At 34.4% G+C, this 13,635-nt stretch overlaps 1 pseudogene; it reads right to left on the bottom strand.

Annotated features, from left to right (window-relative positions):
* Nucleotides 1-10,261: 10,261 nt before the first annotated feature.
* LOC143620779 (WUSCHEL-related homeobox 8-like) lies at nucleotides 10,262-12,616 on the bottom strand (annotated as a pseudogene).
* Nucleotides 12,617-13,635: the final 1,019 nt, after the last annotated feature.

Below are 13,635 nucleotides of genomic sequence, written 5' to 3'. Positions count from 1 at the left end.
ATGACTTGGTCAAACTTTTGGTGCCATTGTTTTGGAGCTTGCTTCAAGCCATACAAAGACTTGATGAGTTTGCATACTTTGCCCTTTTGACCAGGGGCGGAGAAACCCTCAGGTTGCTCCATGTATATCTCTTCTTCCAAATCACCATTTAGAAAAGCCGTTTTTACATCCATTTGGTGCACTTCCAAACTTCGTAAAGACGCGATTGCAAGCACCAACCTTATAGAGGTTATACGTGTTACAGGTGAGTAAGTATCAAAATAGTCTAGACCTTCCTTTTGTCTAAAACCTTTGATCACTAGCCTCGCCTTGTATTTATCAATACTTCCATCGGCTTTCATCTTCTTTTTGAATATCCAACGATATCCAAGTGGTTTGCAACCAACTGGAAGATCTACCAATTCTCAAGTATGATTTTGTAAGATCGAATCAATTTCATTCTTGATTGCTTCTTTCCATTGAGGTCCTTCAGGTGAGGTCACCGCTTCATGGTAGGTATTAGGTTCACCTTCAACCATAAAGCTTACGAAGTCATGACCAAAGGATTTTGCAACCTTTTGTCTTTTGCTTCATCTTAAATCACCATCCTCAGTCTCGGGCCATTCATGTGTTCCTTCATGAACCAAGTCGTCATTTTGTGTTGACGAGCTTGCACCTACATCATTCGCTCGTGATGATGAGGCCTCATGTGTGTGTCCTAACTTAGGAAACACGTGCTCAAAATACGAGACAGTATTGGGGCTCGCCTCCATAAAAGTGTTTACGTGTACATTTGGATTTTTGGATTCATGTACCAAAAACCGATGTGCACTACTATTGTGAGCATATCCAATAAAAATACAATCAACAGTTTTGGGACCAATCCTAAGAGCTTTAGGAGGTGGTACGGTGACTTTAGCTAGGCACCCCCACACTTTCATGTATTTGTACGAAGGTTCTCTTCCCTTCCATAACTTATAAGGAGTCCCGTCCCTATTCTTGAGAGGTATCTTATTTAAAAGATAATTTTCCATTAAAATGGCATCCCCCCACATGTCATGGCTCACCCCAGAACTAACCAACATGGCATTCATCATCTCTTTCAATGTACGGTTCTTTCGTTCCGCCATGCCATTTGATTGTGGAGAATAAGGAGGGGTTAATTCATGTATTATGCCACTTTGTGCGCATAAATCCGCAAATGGTGAAACGTATTCACATCCTCGATCGCTTCTCACACGTTTAATTTTCTTGTTAAGTTGTAACTCAACTTCATTTTAAACAAGATAAATTTTTCTATTACTTCATCTTTACTTTTAAGTAAATATACATAGCAATATTTTGAGCAATCATCAATAAACGTGATGAAATATTTGTTTCCCCCCTTTAGTGTGAATTAAATCAAGTGTTTCGGTTATTCTTTCAACCGATTTGAAGGATGATCTTGTAAGTTTGGATTCAACACATGATTCGCATTTCGAGTTTGTATCAATGTGGAATGTTGGTATGCTTTTTAATTTAATTAAACGACGAAGTGAATTGAAATTTACATGTCCTAATCTACCATGCCAAACATTTGAATTTAAAGACTCAATAAATATAATAGCAGAAGTAGATGCCTTATTCATTTCATTTCCAATCACGGTTACATCAAGTTTAAACATACCATTGAGGGCATATAGCCCTTACCAACATACATTCCACGCTTAGTCAAGACAAACCTGTCCGACTCAAACACTAAACGAAAACCAAACTTATTAAGCAACCAACCCGAAACCAAATTCTTACGAATTTCGGGCACATACAAAGTGTTGCTCAAAGTAAGCTCTTTTCCCGAAGTCATCTTCAAGATCACATTCCCTTCACCCTTGATGTCGGCCGTTGCTTGATTCCCCATAAACAACTTAGCATCACTAGCAGCCTCCTTAAAGGTGCTAAAGAGGGTCTTGTCACCACACACATGACGGGTCGCACCCGTATCAATGAACCATCCTTGCGGTTTGTCCCCCACAAGATTGATTTCTTCAGTCATTGCCGAGAGCTCGGTGATCATTGCCACCAACGGTTCACCATTTTCATCCACCATATGCGCACGCTCACGCTTAGGCTTCTTGCATTGGTTCGCACGATGGCCATTCTCATTACAATTGTAACAAACACCTTGGAAATTTGAAGATTGAGGTTTCTTTTTCACAACCTCCTTCTTCGGTCCAAGGTTCACCTTTCCCTTTCCCTTATTCATTTTATCCTTACCCTTATGCCCCCCCCCCCCTTACAAGATTGTCCAAGTTCAACCATGTTGGCCTTAGCCATTGGCTCCACACGAGCTGATTTTTGAGCCATTTTATTGTCTTCCTCAATTCGAAGACGAACAATTAATTATCAATAGTCATCTCCTTTCGTTTGTGCTTAAGATAATTCTTAAACTCAACCCAACTAGGAGGCAACTTTTCAATTATGGCTGCAACTTGGAACGTTTCACTAAGTGTCATACCCTCGACATGAATTTCATGAAGTATAACTTGTAGTTCTTGGACTTGGGTGATCACAGTCTTGGAGTCAACCATTTTAAAGTCCAAAAAACGGGCCACAACAAATTTCTTTGTTCCCGCATCTTCGGTTTTATACTTCTTGTCTAAAGACTCCCATAGCTTTTTGGCAGTCTTTATCCCACAATAGACGTTATACAATGGATCCGCCAAGCCATTGAGCACGTAATTGCGACATAGAAATTCAATATGTTTCCAAGCGTCCAAAGCACTCACACTTTTGGCATCATCTTGGGCAGTGGGTATGGAGGCTGTTTTCTCCAAGAACTGTGCTAAGTTCAAGGTTGTCAAGTAGAAAAACATTTTCTGCTGCCACCTCTTAAAGTGGACACCCGTGAACTTTTCGGGTTTTTCAGCATGGTTAGCCATTATGGTTGCTCCCACATTGGCTGGGGTGGTCAAATGGACAGCAGGGGTAGCATTAGAAGTGTTTGGGGTTGGTCCTGTCATTCTTGCACACAGAAAACAGACCAAGTTAGTAACTTAGAAAAAAAATTCAGAAAATTCTGAAATTTGCCAGATAAATTTATCCCGTGCGAGATAGCTTTATCTCGTGCGAGATAACAAAACCAGCCCAAAAAGGAGCCTTTTCTGATTTCAGAATGCTAAACCAAGAACGAATCTGTCTAAGTCCAACTTTGAAGATCCAATTCTTGATTCTGAGACCAAAACAGAAAAGAAAAACTGTTTTTAAAACATATACTATTTTGAAACAAAACTGGTTTGGATCAAAATAGAATAGTTTCTGAAAATTTAAACAAAGTTTTCACGATATGCTATCTCGTGCTGGATAGCCAAAAATAGCCCAAAAAGGAGCCTTTTCTGATTTCAGAATGTTAAACCAAGAACGAATCTGTCTAAGTCCAACTTTGAAGATCCAAGTCTTGATTCTGAGACCAAAACATAAAAGAAAAACTGTTTTTAAAACATATACTATTTTGAAACAAAACTGGTTTGGATCAAAACAGAATAGTTTCTGAAAATTTAAACAAAGTTTTCATGAAACGGTTTTAAAAATATTGTTTTAAGATTGTAGGAACCGAATTCGTGAATTGAGTAAATAAACAAAAAATTAACAAATAATTTTATTACTCATACAATACAATACAAGAATCTGAAATACAATACAGAATCAAATAAATAAACCAAATACAATACGGAAAAAAAATATAAACGGTTTGGCTGAGGATCGTGTTGAACACGGGGCCCTTAAAACAATATTTCGAGTCTCCCAAGAGAACTCGTTGTTTCCCAGGGTACAACAGCCGGGGCAGTAGTACTGCCGGAGTTAACCGTAAACCTGAAAAAGGTTCGAATAAAAGAAACCAGAAATGTAGAAGAAGAAGAAGTTGGAAAAACCTTGCAACAATGCTTGTGTTGTGTGTAAGGTTTGGTGTGTGTTGCAACTTAGTTTACCTCTCTATTTATAGAGGAAAAACAAGACACAAGTTTTTTATCCCACCAATATAGTATTTTCTTTCAAATACACACAATCACACATCGATATATCATTCATCAATATCTATTAGTGTGCATTTGTTGTGTCATAACAACCTACTAATGCACACGTAACAAATTTTCCAACAGACCAAAGCAATAAATTTAACAAACTATAATACATCTTGCATGAAGACTTGTTGAACCAAACCAAAATTGATTTGCAAAGTAAAATAAAATTCGAAAAGACCCAAATAAAAAATCACGAATTTGCAAACATGATACAAAAATTAATATACCACCTATTCAATAAAGGCAAGTTAGGGCTGGGAGGAATAAACGTCTTAGGAAGGGGATAGGTTGTGATAAATATTAGTTGAGTCATTTAGCTATTTAAACATTACAATTCCTTTCATCAATTTATATTAACCAAACACAACACATTTTTTTAAAGGATTTCTTTCAAATTTCAATTCCAAATCATTTTTCAATCCTGTCCGCTAACATTTCATGAAGCAAAGGATCCTTAAGAGTCACGTATATAATTTCACGTATAATTTCACTCACATGTTAGATTTTTCTCTTGTCAATAATAACTTAAATAACGTGCAACACGATATCATGTTAAGTATAGATTCTTGTATGTAATGTTCTTCATATATAAACTCATGTTTGGACTTTAACATGTCTATAAATTTGCGTATGTATCATCATGGGCGTATAGAATGAATACATCGAGGGTATAGGTGAGTTATATGCGACCAAAGGTTCATGTATCTCATGGTTATATAACATGAGATTGTTCTAAGATGGGGGGTCGTGATACATGCATAACATATTTAGAAAATAAAAGTAACTTATAATGTAACATATAGAATTGTAAAAAGAAATGTAAAATAATTTGTATCGTGTCACATTCTCACAACCACCTTTTTTTTCATTTATTGCGGTTTTAAATCTTGATCTAAACCTATAGTTAATTAGTTGAATCAGCTTTTACTAATCAAGGTCATTTGTGTCTTCATTAAGACACTACCCCTTGAGACGTCCTTAGGGTGGAACCATGTTTAGTTTGGACAACATAAGTCAAAAATGCACCACTTGATGTGTAAAATGTCTAACATACATGTCATTATAGACGTACATTGAGTTGACTCATATTATAAAATGCTGTTTGGATAGCATATATGATAAATTTAGTTTTATCATTTTAACCGACTGCACCATCAAGGTCCTATTGTCGCTTTTGAAATAAATCTTTCGATATTTTTACTTTCTATTTAATATATCATAATAGTTATCTTTATTTTGTTATAATTATTATAATAACATAGATTTGCTAATTTCTCTCTTCATGACCTTTGACCTTTGTAGATTGTATATCATGTAGTAAAACATTTTGTATACTAAAGATGAACTTGAGATCATATGAAAAAGAACTTTTTGTATTGTTTGCGGATAATTTACAAGAGATCTTTTCAAACTTGTTTTCGAGATGGTTTATGTCCAATGAGGCTACCATTGTCTATACTCTATACTAGTCTCAACCATGGATACGATCTTAGTTAATAGTGTTCAAAAACACCCTGGGCATTGTACATATTTACCCTTTGCTATATTTATGAATAAAAAATAGCTTACTTTAGCTATTTTATTCTTTACATATGTGCACGTATATATTAGAAGCTTTGGGCTTAGTGGTATTAAAGTGTTGGATAAGGTTTTATATATTTAATGATGAGGGTTCGACTTCGAGTCCATATAGGTGTAATTATGAATAGATTTAGAGAGTGTGCTGAGTTGTTGCGGTTTAATGTCCGCACACCTAGTTTAACGTTGACGTTTGTTTTTTGTTTGCTTTAACACCGTCGCCGCAACACATAGATTTTAATTCCTATGACAATTGAATAAACTGTTACAGAGAATTGATTGGTCATGTGTTCTAAATTTTAATAATACTGAGTTGATCAAATATTGTCATGTGTCACGAAGCGTAAGGTAAAAATCCTCGTATAGTTTGATTACAAATAGTTTAATAACAAAATAACAATCGTGTCATAACTAAATAACAATTGATTTAAGGTGTTATATTGAATATTGTCTTTTTTTATAAAATAAAGTTTTTTAATTTGAATGGTTTAATGATATTTAAAAGAAAGTGAGATGTGATGAAGAGAGAACAAGTACCTTCCACATCATCATCAACTAAACAAATATATTAAAAGTACATTCGTTGCATACTTGCAATTTTTTTAATACCATAACCTTGTCTTTCTTATATTGACCACTTTATTTAGGCTTACTTTGATAAAAAAAATTTCTAGATAATTTTATATTATGAAGTATTGAATTTAAATAAATTTCAACTTTTACTTATTCGATATCATTCACAACTAAGGAAATATTTATAATTACTTATTTTCTTTTGTATAACTTTTACATTATTTTCTTTTGACACTATCAAACTAAAGAAACACTATTTCCGTTAATTATTTTTGATGAGACATTTTTTTTTAATATTAACTAAATATCCGGTACTCTTTAGTTATACAGATCTGATTGTTATTTGAGGTCATTGAGTAATTAAACTTTCAATAAATATGAGCATATAACTAAAAATCATAATCCATTAAAGTTATCTCTCGTTTTATAAAAGCCATTACATCTTATTCCTCAAAATATATAGATAAAAATTAAAAGGTGAGTCCCTAAAAATAAGTAACTCATGTAACTCTTCCTCAAATTTTAGGCATGTGAAATGGAATGGAGATTGTGACAAATAGCATTTCTTTTGTATTTTTATTAACTTTTAGAGACGAGAATGTAACAGGGATAAGGTTGTTCAAAAAGTTCAAGGCTTGAAGCGCGGGCTCGTGGCTCGCTCGATAATAGCTTGAATAAAACTAGCTAAAATAACTTGATTTGAAACATCCTGGGCTGAGTTGGCTTATTTTTGTAACTGGGCCAAAATCGACCTAGGCTTGGCACGATCATTGATCGACTCGTTGGCTCGATCTTAATCTCGCTTAACTTCAAAATCGAGCTAGAGTCTTAGTTGAGTTGCCTCGTTTAATTTTGAGCCCGAGCTCTAAACCACTCGGGCTCGACTCGTAAACCAACCCTAAACAGGGAACCCAATGAAAATACCAAGATATGATATTTTTCAGGTGGAATCAAGAAACAAGGGAAAAGGTGAATTTGGTAATATGGCAAGAGACGTAATAGATAATAGATTAATTACAATCCTTCTATAAAGAAAAAGAAATAATACTATTAAGTAAGGTGGGTCCCACACTCTTGAAAATAATAAATTACGACTAATTCATCATTTTAACTAGTAATCATCAATCATGTCTATCACGGTTATGAACTAGATAAAAGATCGTGATCAAATAATCATTTCAAGATCTACACATATACTTAATACTTTACAATAGTAATCATAAATCATGCCTAGTTTTGTATTATGAGCGTTCACGGGTTAACCAAACCGACTCGGCACTTGCAGTCTTGAAAAAGACAAACTAAACAGCTTGGGACAGTTGAACCATTAATCAAACTATGAATCTATTTTTTTTTCTTTTTCAAAACGTAAACTATATGTCAAATTGTATAAATTTTAAACTGACTAAACCAACTGATGTGTCGCACTTAAAATGGTTCAAACAATTTAAAAAAGTTATATGAACACATTTTTCGTAACTTTAAAGGCCTAGACCAATTTTCACATGTGTTAAAATGAAACTATGATAGCTAGTCCAACCCCAACACGTATAAAAGCTACATTCCATATTAGTAGATCACAAACCACTAGATCCAAAACAAGAAATCAAAAAGAAGATTGGATGTATGTGATAAGAAAGCACCAAAAATAAAGATATGATTTTGTATGTTAAAAATGCATTCGAGTGACTCATGTTGCTGATAGACATCATGCGGATATTGCAATTTACAAGGGTCCCATTATCAGATTTTCTTTCTGTTGTTTCTATTGTTTTATTGGAAGAAACTATTTTTTTTTTAACTTTTGTAAAATCTATTTCTTGTCTATTTAAAAAAAATGCTTTATTTTGAATACAACATATTCAGTTTTTTATAAAAGTTAATGAACACAAGTTATTAAAAAAAAAAGAAATATATAACTTTTGGAAGGCAGAGAAACTGAATAACACACTCTGTTTTGAAAAAAAAAATCGTATTTAACAAAATTTGTTCAGAATGTCGAGAGAAAAAAAATTAAACACAGTTATGTATTTAGGTTTTGAAAAAAACTTTCCCTTGATATTCAAACTAAAACTGAAACTCTACTCTAATTCCCTTTGCCTTGGCCACTTAACATTTCAGCATTCACGTTCATTCCATTGCCGACGAGCAACGCTCTAGTTATACAGTTTCACAACCTCTGCTTGGTATGCATGTTTGTATACGTCCGTGTTGGTTTAAAAGGTTAACGATTGAATATGCACAAATTCATTTCTTTAACTAACGAAAACGAAATATTATTTGGTTACGTGTTAAAAAATCTGCTTGTATGATAAAAAATTAACGAACGAACGTGAACAATGTTCTGTCTTTTTATATGGCATGCTTTAACAACAAAAGTTTGCTACTCTAAAAAAATATTTATTCATTATCTTAAATTTTATATTCATTTAAATATCATAAACAAACGCACGCGCAAAAGTAGATAGGAAACTACAGTTCTATGCATGCACCTTGTTTCAACCCCACAACAAAAATCTGAATTTATTCACGTTATACTATTTGTATTATATAATTATATCATTATTTATTATATGTAACAATTTGTTTCTTTAAAGTTTATAAAGCTCCTATCCCGTACATTGGTGTGTTTTATTTAGATAGTATATGGTATTAGTTTACCTTTTCACCCAACAAATGTCAATTGGTCTAATTGTATCTCAACTCTCATGTTGTTTTTTTTTTTTGAGAGGTTGTGGATTCAAGTCTTATATGGAGTAACTGTTTTAGGTTGACTTATGGGTTTTTCTCAGTTATAAGTTTCCTCCTAGGTGGACGGATCATGTCACAAAGTTTTGTGGAATGATGATCTATCCGTCAGGTTGATCTCGGATATTTTGGTTGTTTTAAAAAGGGGGACTTTTTTTATTCTAACTAACGCAAAAAATATTTCCTTATAAAGTTTTGGTTTTAGTTTTATTTGTTATTGGTTATTAAAGTCATACACCAATCTTTTTGTTTCTTTACCTTTCATATTTCTAAATTTATCGAATGATAAAAATTTATAAAAAGTTAAAACAGTAAGAAATATTCTTGGGAATCCCAGCGAGTAAAATTTAATGGGTATATGACCATGTAGCAGAAGTTATGGTCATTGTTTGGTCTAAAACGTTAGGGAACACCGCTCCCTTGGCGTTTTGGCCTTCAAAAACTCTCCCAACGTTGTGTAGAAAACGTTGGTTGAAGAAATTGGTGGGACTAAGGGGAGAAATCATTCAATGAGATGAGAGGTGGTGGTGTTTCTCACATTATAACTAAGGTTGGTCTAAACATATGCTTTGTATTGTATTAAAGTTTTTTAGAACCGGTATATAATATGTACTGGCTTTACACGTAGCCGTTTATGTTCCAACTAGTGTTTGTGTTGTTCGATTGCGGGGTTCTTCGTCGCTTAATTTTTAATGTGCATGAGACTATCTCCAAGACTCCAACGCATAAAAAAAGAAGGGGTGTCATTCTCTGCCATTGATGATGTGGTTGGATGACGTGGATGGGGGGGTGAATATGAAGTTAACGACATAGAGAGAAATCAAGAAAGTCAAGATTTTTGAGTTTTCATCATCAATAATTATCCATATATATTTTATGGGTCAAGCTAAACTATCCCTCGGTTGTTTGTCATACCAGCCTCCCCCCCCCCCCCCCCCAAAAATCCCCCGCGCGGAAAAACCAACTTTCAGTCAAAATCGGTGAGGCATTTGATGCCCACTCTTCCTGAAATTCGGCACCGACCGATTAGAGGTGTACAAACCGGTTCTTTTAACCTAAACCGAATCGGTTTTCAGTCAAAGCAGTGAAAATCGGTTTTTGTCTAAAACGGTTCCAATCCGGTTTTTCTTGTTTAAATTAAAGAAGATGGAGACAAGCTATGCTAGTTTGACTGTTTCCTAATTCCTTGTATGTCACAATTAAGAAATTAAATGTTATAGGCTGTGAAAGTGTGAATTATTTGTGCAAACTGGTTTCCAAATATGATCAGTTTGCAATTGATTAATTAGTCAAACTCTAAATCCGTTTGCAACACAACTATATATATAAGAAAAGTTGAAAAAACCGTTAACAGATTGTTTTTATCGAACACTGTACTAAACAAGAAACACATACTATGTATATATATCATCCGCAAAACACAGAGTGAAGTACAAGAAACGATCACCAAAGATTCATAAACTATCAGCGTCTATACTTGCGTGTCAAGAAGTACCTTTAGCCTGTCATATTGTATTCATCACCTTGCATATATGATTGGTAGCTCCCTGGAACTTCCATCTTCCCGATTATACGGTCCATTCCTGCATTAAAGATTGTACCAGATGCTATGAATGTTGTACATTCTAAATATTGCTAACTTGTGGTGTAAACGAGCCAAGCTGCTCGTGAGCCACTCAAGTTCAGATCGTTAAAAGCTCAAATCTAGTCAAGCTTAAACGAGCCCAAATTTCACTTATTGAGCTCAACTTGGCTCACGAGCCTATTTGTATACAAGCTTATTTCATATATTAAGTTTATATTGACAAATAATAACTATTCATTAAAAACAACTAAACAATATATAAAATATTATATAAAAATTATAGTTAACATATATAAAAATAGTTGAATATGTATATAATACAATTAATAAATAATAAATAGTAGACAAGCCGAGCCCGAGTTTCGCTTCACGAGCTAAAGCCGGCTAGCGAGCCTACACAAGCCTATTATTTTTAGTTAATATATTAAATTAATATTAATAAGTAATAACCGAGCCTAGCCCGAGATTCAGTTAATGCGCTCAAGCTGGCTCACAAGCCTAAAGGAGTCTATTATCTTTTTTTTTACTAAGCTCGGTTTTCAATTAAATAAAAGGATCCAATTACAATAAAGAGGCAGATAAGCGGGCAACAAGCTGCGCTGCCACCCCCCTTTTAAATATATAAAACATAAATTTATATAGTAATGACTCCTATAACTAAAACATATATAAAAACAAATCTAACTATCTATACGTGTCGCTCTCAGGTTGTTCCCCTCATTCTCTAGAGCAACCAGATTGCTTAATTTCTAAATGGAGGCTTCTCATGCATTTGACCCGAAATCATGGGTATGGGTCTTACCAAACCCATATAGTTTTTAAATGGGTTATAACATTTCATTTATTTGTGAAACTCTTTTATAATCAAACATTAATTTTCACGGGTCATGGGTCTCACCAAACCCGGATAACTCTTAAAACGGGTTATAACATCTCATTTATTGTGAAATAACCCCTTAATCATCAAAGAATAACTTTCACGGGTTATGGGTTTTACCAAACACTAATAGTCCTCAAATGGGATATAGAATCTTATTTATTGGTAAACACTTTCATCATCAAACCCTTCCGTTGTTAGTCTATCATCTCTATCTTCGGATAACTTTCGATACTACCCACCATCGTCAACTACATCAACGTTCCCTTTTTTATTAGACAAATATTTGTGTTCATGTTTGTTCATTTAAAAAAATCAACATGCTCATGTTTGTTCGTTAAAAATCTAAAAAACCTACACATATCAATTGAAAATACCCAAACGCCAAAAATATAATAACAAACTAATATATATGTATTAAATTAAAACAAAATTACGTAAAAAAAATTAAATAAATCATCATAAAATTACAAAACGATTATAAAAACTTAAATAAACCCCCATAACACGGGAGGATCAAACTAGTATTATATATATATATATATATTAATTTATAAATAAACAACAAGTCAAGCCAGGTTCGACCGTACCCGTTTACAATGAAAACACTTCACTAAACACATTTTATGATTGCATACTTACTTGGATTCGACAACATACTTCCATAATACGACATTTGGCCCACATTTCCCGCAGGCTTCGAGCTAGCCTCAGACGGGAAAATGGGCTCAACTTTCTTGGCGCGTTGATCCACCGAACACATAATATTTGGAGTCTGAAAACACGTGTTATCATCAGCCATTGATACTGAGTTCTGTTGTGGTTTTGGTGACTCGACTTCGGTTTCAACTTCAGACTCTACATTATTATTATTAGGTGCAGATACATGTTGCTTCCTCTTGGACCTGGCCCGACTGTTTTGGAACCAGTTATAAACATTTGTCTCAGAAATCTGACCGTGTTGTGTTAATTCGGATGTTATTTCTTTTATTTTTTGTTTGGTTGGTGTCCCATTTCCTTGCTCGAAAAGACGCTCGAGAATTTGAAGTTGAACAGGTGTTGGGGTCCAGAGAATTTGTGGCCGCCAGACGGATCGTTGTATATGTTCCGGAGTCTAACCCCTGCAAGAAAATAGTAAGCAAGATTTTTTAGAACTTTTTGTATAGAGTAGTGATATTGTAAGTTAATAGGTTTTAAGGGAAAAAGAAAAGTCAACATGGTCAATCATTTTGACCTAAATTCTGCTAAACTAAAGATTATATAAATCGGTTGAAATGCATAAAAGAGGTACTAACTAATTGGATGGACTAGTATGTTTGTTATTAATAACTTGGAAGGTTTGGTAGTTAAGTTGGTGTCATAAATTTAGCAATAATATGTTATAGTCGACAAAAACGAGTGATTAGCGGTTGAGGAACCGATCTAAAAGAAAGTGTTGATGTGATAAAAAAAAAATCCTTAGGGCTCGTTCGCTTTACGGAATGGATTGGAATTGGAATTGGAATTTGCATAGGAATTGGAATTTAAAGAAATTGGAATTGAAATTTAAACATTCCCATAGGAATGGAATTTGCTGGAATTGGAATCCCAATTCCATCTAACGTGTTTGGTTGGCCAATGAGTCGGAGGCAATCACTTTGACCCACTCTACCGACGACCCACAACGTTTTTGAACGATCCGGCCCGCTGGTGATCCGAACCGCTTCCACCCGACCAGACCCGGCCCATAGTTACCTAATTCGCTACCCTAGCCGCGGATTTCGTATTGGATCGGTTCGTATCGAATCAGAATTCGAAAGCGAATTCAATCGCTTTGGTTCGGCGTTCCGATTAAGCCCGATTCGGCGATCCAAATCCACAAACGAAGTCGGTGTTCCGATACGCTCCCGTATCGCTGGTGTCAATTTCCGATAGTGGTGCTGCCATTTTTACCGGAGAAGGAGGTAACGGGAAGCGATGTCAGCGTATCCGAAGTTAACGTGGGTGAGTTTGTTATAGGTTATAAAAGTTTGGTTAATTTGACATTCAACCCCCCCCCCCCCCCTTTAAGCTTTCACCTGCTTACATTTAGTTCCTAAAGTTTATAAATATATACATAAAAACAATAAAAATAGTAAAATTAGTTTGTGTTTATTAACAATTAACTCCCACTATTTTCACTAGTTTAAATTTGATTCTTAAACTTATAAGTTTATAAATAAAAGTATAACATAAACATGATATATGCACAATTATAT

This window comes from Bidens hawaiensis, unplaced genomic scaffold, assembly GCF_021521415.1.
Source record: "Bidens hawaiensis isolate Kalapana, Puna unplaced genomic scaffold, B.hawaiensis_p1.1 tig00002668_1, whole genome shotgun sequence".
Taxonomy (NCBI): domain Eukaryota; kingdom Viridiplantae; phylum Streptophyta; class Magnoliopsida; order Asterales; family Asteraceae; genus Bidens; species Bidens hawaiensis.
Note: the sequence above shows the minus strand (reverse complement) of the source record. Positions and strands in the feature narration are given on the sequence as shown.